The 6,066-nt window shown below is 44.2% G+C and overlaps 1 long non-coding RNA gene across 1 annotated transcript; it reads right to left on the bottom strand.

Annotated features, from left to right (window-relative positions):
- Positions 1-317: 317 nt before the first annotated feature.
- Positions 318-2,196, bottom strand: LOC142774690 (uncharacterized). The gene is made up of 2 exons (XR_012886498.1): positions 913-2,196; positions 318-853 (listed from the first exon to the last, which is right to left on the bottom strand). It is a non-coding gene; the product is annotated as an uncharacterized LOC142774690 (long non-coding RNA).
- Between the last annotated feature and the right edge of the window lie 3,870 nt (positions 2,197-6,066).

Genomic DNA, 6,066 nt, shown 5'->3' with positions numbered 1-6,066 from the left:
AATAAGGGGCTGCATAGGACAAGCTAAATGTTGTTCTTAAGCTGCAGGTATCTTGCCATGAAAACGAGCTTTCTCCCCAAAATGGACCACCAGCATCGCGTGTTCAATGAGATATCTTAGAGCTTCCATTAGTTGAATTTTTATTTGGCTGTCAATTTTGTTAATGTACCTTTGCATCTTAGCAATGCATCATCCCAATATTTAAAACTATTCTATGAATGACATTTATAAAGGAACACACTGTTTGCCACCTTAACTAGTATGGCAACCCCAAATGTTGAAAAGTGCTCTACCAGTTGAATACCAGAGAGTACTAATTAGGAAAAATGACATAGAATGTGCATTTTATTTGAACAAATCTCGGCAACCGCAATATTTTTTTAACGGAAACAACGCAAACCATCAGAACTGCAGAAATCCTTGATAAACTACAGTTCCGGAAGCTGTAAGTATAGTCTGGACATAAGTATGGTAGCTACTTAGCAATTCACACTTCACTGGGCAAAGACGACGTATGGTAGAACTAAGGATTAGAATGGACAATATATTTGCATATTGATATATACTGTTAATCAAACAAATGATGTAGCAATAATAAATCTTAGCCACAGGTAGGGAAAATACGCAAGTAAAATATGCAAGAGGCATAATCTCGGAAGCTAATCCTTGCAGACGAAAAGACGCCACGGCCGCAGGTATCCGGAGAATTGCCTTGTCCATCCAAGAGGCACAGGCTAGATGTGGAAGGCAATGCAAGTTCAGTAAGCAAAAGGCGGGAGCCAGGAGGTGAACCCTTGTGGACACAGAGGCACCATGGCTGCAGGAGGTATTTGGAGGGTTGCCCTGGGGATAACTGGAGACACGGGCCGTATGTAGAAGGCGATGCCGGTTCGGCAAGCAAAATGCACGAACCGGGAGGCGAATGCTTGTGGGCACGGAGAGACCATGGCCGCTGGACAGGGGTATCCCGAGGATTACCCAGCCCATCCGAGAGGAACAGGCCAGACATGGAAGGCGAGGCGGCTTTGGACGTATCATCCACTGCATAGAATCGAATGTTGAAACCTGCAAAAGAACAATAAGATTTTACGGCGTCTTTCCTTTACCACGCACAGCAATGATAATTCACAGTAGGACAAAATATTTGAAACTGCTGAATTACTGCTTCGCCTTAGAATGGCTGATAGCACGAAATTTCTTTTATTCTCCCGTTGGTAGAACATTGTACGCTTCAATGGTAGAACGTTGTATTCAATGGTTGTGGGCTTTCATACCACCAAAAGAGACCAATTTTTTTACTTTACATCATATATACTACAGCACCCTTAAAGACTATATCCCCTATGCTTTCCTCTGACTAACTGATTCATTTGGTAGTGCCCAACAAAGAGATGAGCTTCTGAAATTTTTCCTTTTGTTCATAGCGAGGGCCTCACCCGGCCGAGTTTACACCTTACGCTAGCAGATGAGGGATTGTTATTCAGCAGCAGCCTCACGCAAAGGTCCCGTGCCACCCTCTGGTAAAAAGTTTCACATGCACAACCTTCATTATAAATGATGCAGGAACTTGACACTCCTGAATATTAAAGACACAGATATTTAAAACTTTTGAGAAAGTTTTTCGGTTTTCTTGGAAGTTTTTACTCCCGGCATATAATTATCATCGTATATTATTTGAGTGGATCGTTGAATTTAGTTTAGGAAGACAAATGTAGACTTTCTGAATGCACAATAATTACATTAGACTAATTGCAATTATTTGCTGTAATACACTAACTTATTTTAGCACTTCTACTTGTCTCAAGTTCAGTCTCGATAACCTCGGCACAAAATTGCAGTAACTTGAAGCCTTTATAGACAGTCTAGACAAGTGCATCTTAAACAGGTTTAATGTAATGGTACACTTAAGTAGCCAGAGCATAAATGAAAGCTCCTTGTGCAAGGAGAGGCTATAAGCACTAAAAAGGAGCACTGGCAAAAAATTTAAAAAGTGAGATAACGAAAGAGATCGATTTATGTGAAGACATACACAACATCTACAAAATATCAAGGGCTTAGTATAGCCTAGAACACACTTGAAATCAATTTTAAAATGCATGCCACGTGACGTCCGCGTTGTGAGGGGCTCCGCATCTCGCTCCATCAACGCGATGGCAATGTAAACGGACCTACATCAAGAGTCTGTGCTGGATGGTTGCTGATACGCACCTTGTGCTACCTGCGATTTCTTCCTCCGTGCCTGCGGCTTTGCATGTGCCGGCTGTGCTTGCTTTCAGCGCAAGTTCTCGTGCATGCAGCCCATACTTCACAAGTTCGCGCGGTCGTGTGGCCAGGTGCGTTTACTTTGGCACTGAAACTGCTCCTACCTAGCTCTGCGCTCTTTGAAATCGAACATGCGACAGGGCTCGCTAACGGCATCTTTAAATAAAGAACCATTGTCCACTCACACAAACTATGTTTCCAGTTGTGATAACTGGGTTATAAGCTACCTATTGAATGATGTTCTGTAAACCCACGCTGTAATGTGAACAAAGATGTATTTATGAGCGAACAAAGTTGCATTATGGGTGGAAACGAAGTTGCATTTCGTTCATTGATTCAGTCTCCCTGCTGTAACGCCATTGGGCGCTGCGGAGTATCTCATGAATAAAGAAAAGAAAGCTACCTCTTGCAACAAAAAAAAAAGGACTAAGCTCGTCATTGTTCCTTTAATTTACCATGCAAACTTCAAAAGTTTCACAGTGCTAGGAAACTATGGTGAGCAGCAATATATTGTGAACATGCTCCACTCTTGCCAGCCCATCATGGGGTCACCTGCCGAGTTGGTGCCGCTGACGAAGCTCGCAACAGCGATGGCCATTTCATTTGTTCTTTCTAGATCGCTGGCGGCAAACCTTTGCAAGGTCCCCGTTTCTCAGTCTACGGTGCAGGTGTCCTTTGCGAAACTGCATCGACACGTCTCGTAGTCCACCAGAAGAAAGGAAAATTTGAAATTCTCTTCTCTAAAACGACAGCAAGATCACATGCAGGTTGGACATGGAGTTCCTGTTGTGCGCCTAAATTTACAACCACTGCGGCCTTGGTACTGATGCTGTTCGGTGCAATGTCGTAGCCTTCGAGCCACTGGGTGGAAGTGTCACGAAAAGCCCACATGTGTCAGCACAGCCATATGGGAACCAAGCCTAACATTGTACGAAGTTTTAAGACCTGTTCCCGATTGTCTGAAAGGGGATATGTCACTGTCACCGATCCATTCGTGGTTTTCCGAAGTAGAGAGCGTATTGTACCTGCAGATACATGAAAACTCGATTGTAAAAGCATGTTTTAATACAAGATAAGCCCTGATGTTGTTGGCTATAAACTTCCAAGACTGCCAGACCACCAGCAACCGCTATTTAGCCACGGCAAGTCTGACGTCATGTGCTGCACAGAGCAAACTAGTTGGTCAGGAAAGCTTCAGCAGCTGAGAACTGTTCAGTTTCAATACCAAGCTGAGCAAAGCTGAAATCTCTCGATGGCATGCGCAGCTGGCTACAGAACAAAACCATTCACCGGAATTAATCGGAAGGCAAACACTCTCAAAGCAAGCAGCTCATTATGTCAGTTCATGAGAGTATCAACGTTGCCAGGTTCAGTATACTTCCTCATATAACAAATTGATTGATTTGTGGGGTTTAACGTCCCAAAACCACCATATGATTATGAGAGACGCCGTAGTGGAGGGCTCCGGAAATTTTGACCACCTGGGGTTCTTTAACGTGCACCCAAATCTGCTCATATAACAAATCAGCTTTCAAGTAGGTGCTGGACAAGGCGCATCATATTTGCCAGCATGTTTGTGAATGTACAAGTATTAAGTCTACATAACAAAGATTATGATGGAAACTTCGGTGTCATCGCCCCTCCAACAAAAGACTTGTGGTTAAAACTTGGGAGGGACAAAGGAGATTTGGCGGGATACTGCCTTTTTGGCCCATATTCTCTTTCCTTGTATTCAGTTTGCCCCAGAAATATTAAGCTATGCACCAGTTCACCTAACATTGCACACTGCCAAAGGATATTCGCATTGTCATCGATCGTATAGTTCTAAGTTAGAGACTCATGCAAGGCAGTGTCAAGAGAATGTCAACCAGAAAAAAATGCCGCCATATCCACGAAGTGAATGATGATGAGTGGGCGAAGCTCCGGAGGTAAACCTGGTAAACCATGAATCCTCCGTACATTTTGCCCACTCGATTTTATTGCAACGCTCCCCCTAGCGTACGTCGCCGCACTATATCGAACGATTACACGCGCCATATGTGGCATCATTCCTATTTTATAACACCTCGCATCTTTCATAATCAACTACACGTACCGCCGTCTAGTTTATAACATCTTGCATCTTTTGGACGGACGGACGGATGGATGGACGGATGGACGGACGGACGGACGGACGGACGGGTGGACGGATGGATGGATGGATGGATGGATGGATGGATGGATGGATGGATGGATGGATGGATGGATGGATGGACGGACGGACGGACGGACGGATGGACGGATGGATATGGCTGTACCCTTTAGATCGGGCGGTGGCTAGCGTAATACTTAGAACTGAACGAGAGGTGGCTACATACAGGGGACGCACAGCCCACGCCTTAAGGAGCTTCGCTCCTAAAAAATTTTTCCAGTGCTAGCAGGAAAATGCTATGCATGTGGACCGATGTCTCCTCTCCCATTGCAAACAAAGACTGCAGCATGTCGCATAGGTTGAGGAGCTGTAATGACATACAACAAGCGAGTTTTATAGTCCTGAATACTCACAATGTAGTACAAATGTAGCACAATGTAGTACATACGAGAATATGGCAAACAGCCTTTGACATACTCGGATAGAACTGTAAAAAATAAGTGGAAAGTACAATGTTTTTTCCTGAATAGTTACTCTCACCACACATACGTCTTTACAATGCTTGAAATGTGACACGAGCTTTATATTGCACTGGCCTATTACCACACTCTACAGTGCTGCAAAAAGCCGCTCTTAAAAGTTCCATTCATTTTTCGTTACATGACAAACATACACAAGCATGGAAGAGTGGCATTTTTCACAAAGGTATTGACAGCACAATGAGATGTTTTTCTTGGCATATCTGCCTTATATTCGTAAGTGTGATATGTATCAAGCTGCGGTTTTGTTTTCCTCTAGCAGTAGAGAGGTGGGCGTGCTGTCATTTAGCGAAACCTCAGCACCCTTTCCAGTAAGTTTTTGACAATGGCTGCCACAAATCAGCATGCATCTGTATTGAGGATTGCCTCGCGCTAGCACGTTCCCACTTACCCTGCTTACGATAGCACTACCAATAGTACATGTTCACAGTATACTCTCACAAGAGGTCGCCAAGCAGCCAATGAAAGGCAGATGCCTTGCCTGAACAAGATTTTAACTCGGTACATCCTCATAGCACATGAACTTGCTTGACAGCACTTGAAAACCAGATCCGTGACTTTCATGAACCCACACAAGAACAGCCCGGCAGCCACCCTGCACTGAGCATACCAATGTGATCACGATGAATTGAAAGGCAAATGAGGGGAACTAGTGACATAAGAAAAGCAGTAAAATATGGTGTACACACCCGATGTACTAATCCACACAGCAAGGCCCACGGGTGACCCACGCTCGATCTCCTGATTGATTTGTGGGGTTTAACGTCCCAAAACCACCATATGATTATGAGAGACGCCACGCTCGATCTCCTAGGTCAGGATCATTACTGACCAGGCTTGACCACCGAAACAAGAGCGTAAGCATCGTCATAGGAGTAGAATGTGGATGGATAAGGACTGTAACATAGTAAGAGGAACTGTTAGGAGTAGACCCGAGAGTAGAAGAATATAAAAACTCACCTGCGCTTCCATCGCGACATGAACACTACTTGATGGGGCTGCTGATACAAGTTTATGAGGAGGAGAACATGAGAAGAATTATGCCGTTCAGAAAACTTGGAGCATCGTCTTGCATTCACAAAAATCACTTCTATACCAGATGGAACTGCTACGAAGCGGTGGCACCCACAGATG

Source organism: Rhipicephalus microplus, chromosome 10 (genome assembly GCF_043290135.1).
Source record: "Rhipicephalus microplus isolate Deutch F79 chromosome 10, USDA_Rmic, whole genome shotgun sequence".
NCBI lineage: Eukaryota > Metazoa > Arthropoda > Arachnida > Ixodida > Ixodidae > Rhipicephalus > Rhipicephalus microplus.
This window is presented reverse-complemented; position numbering and strand designations above follow the sequence as displayed.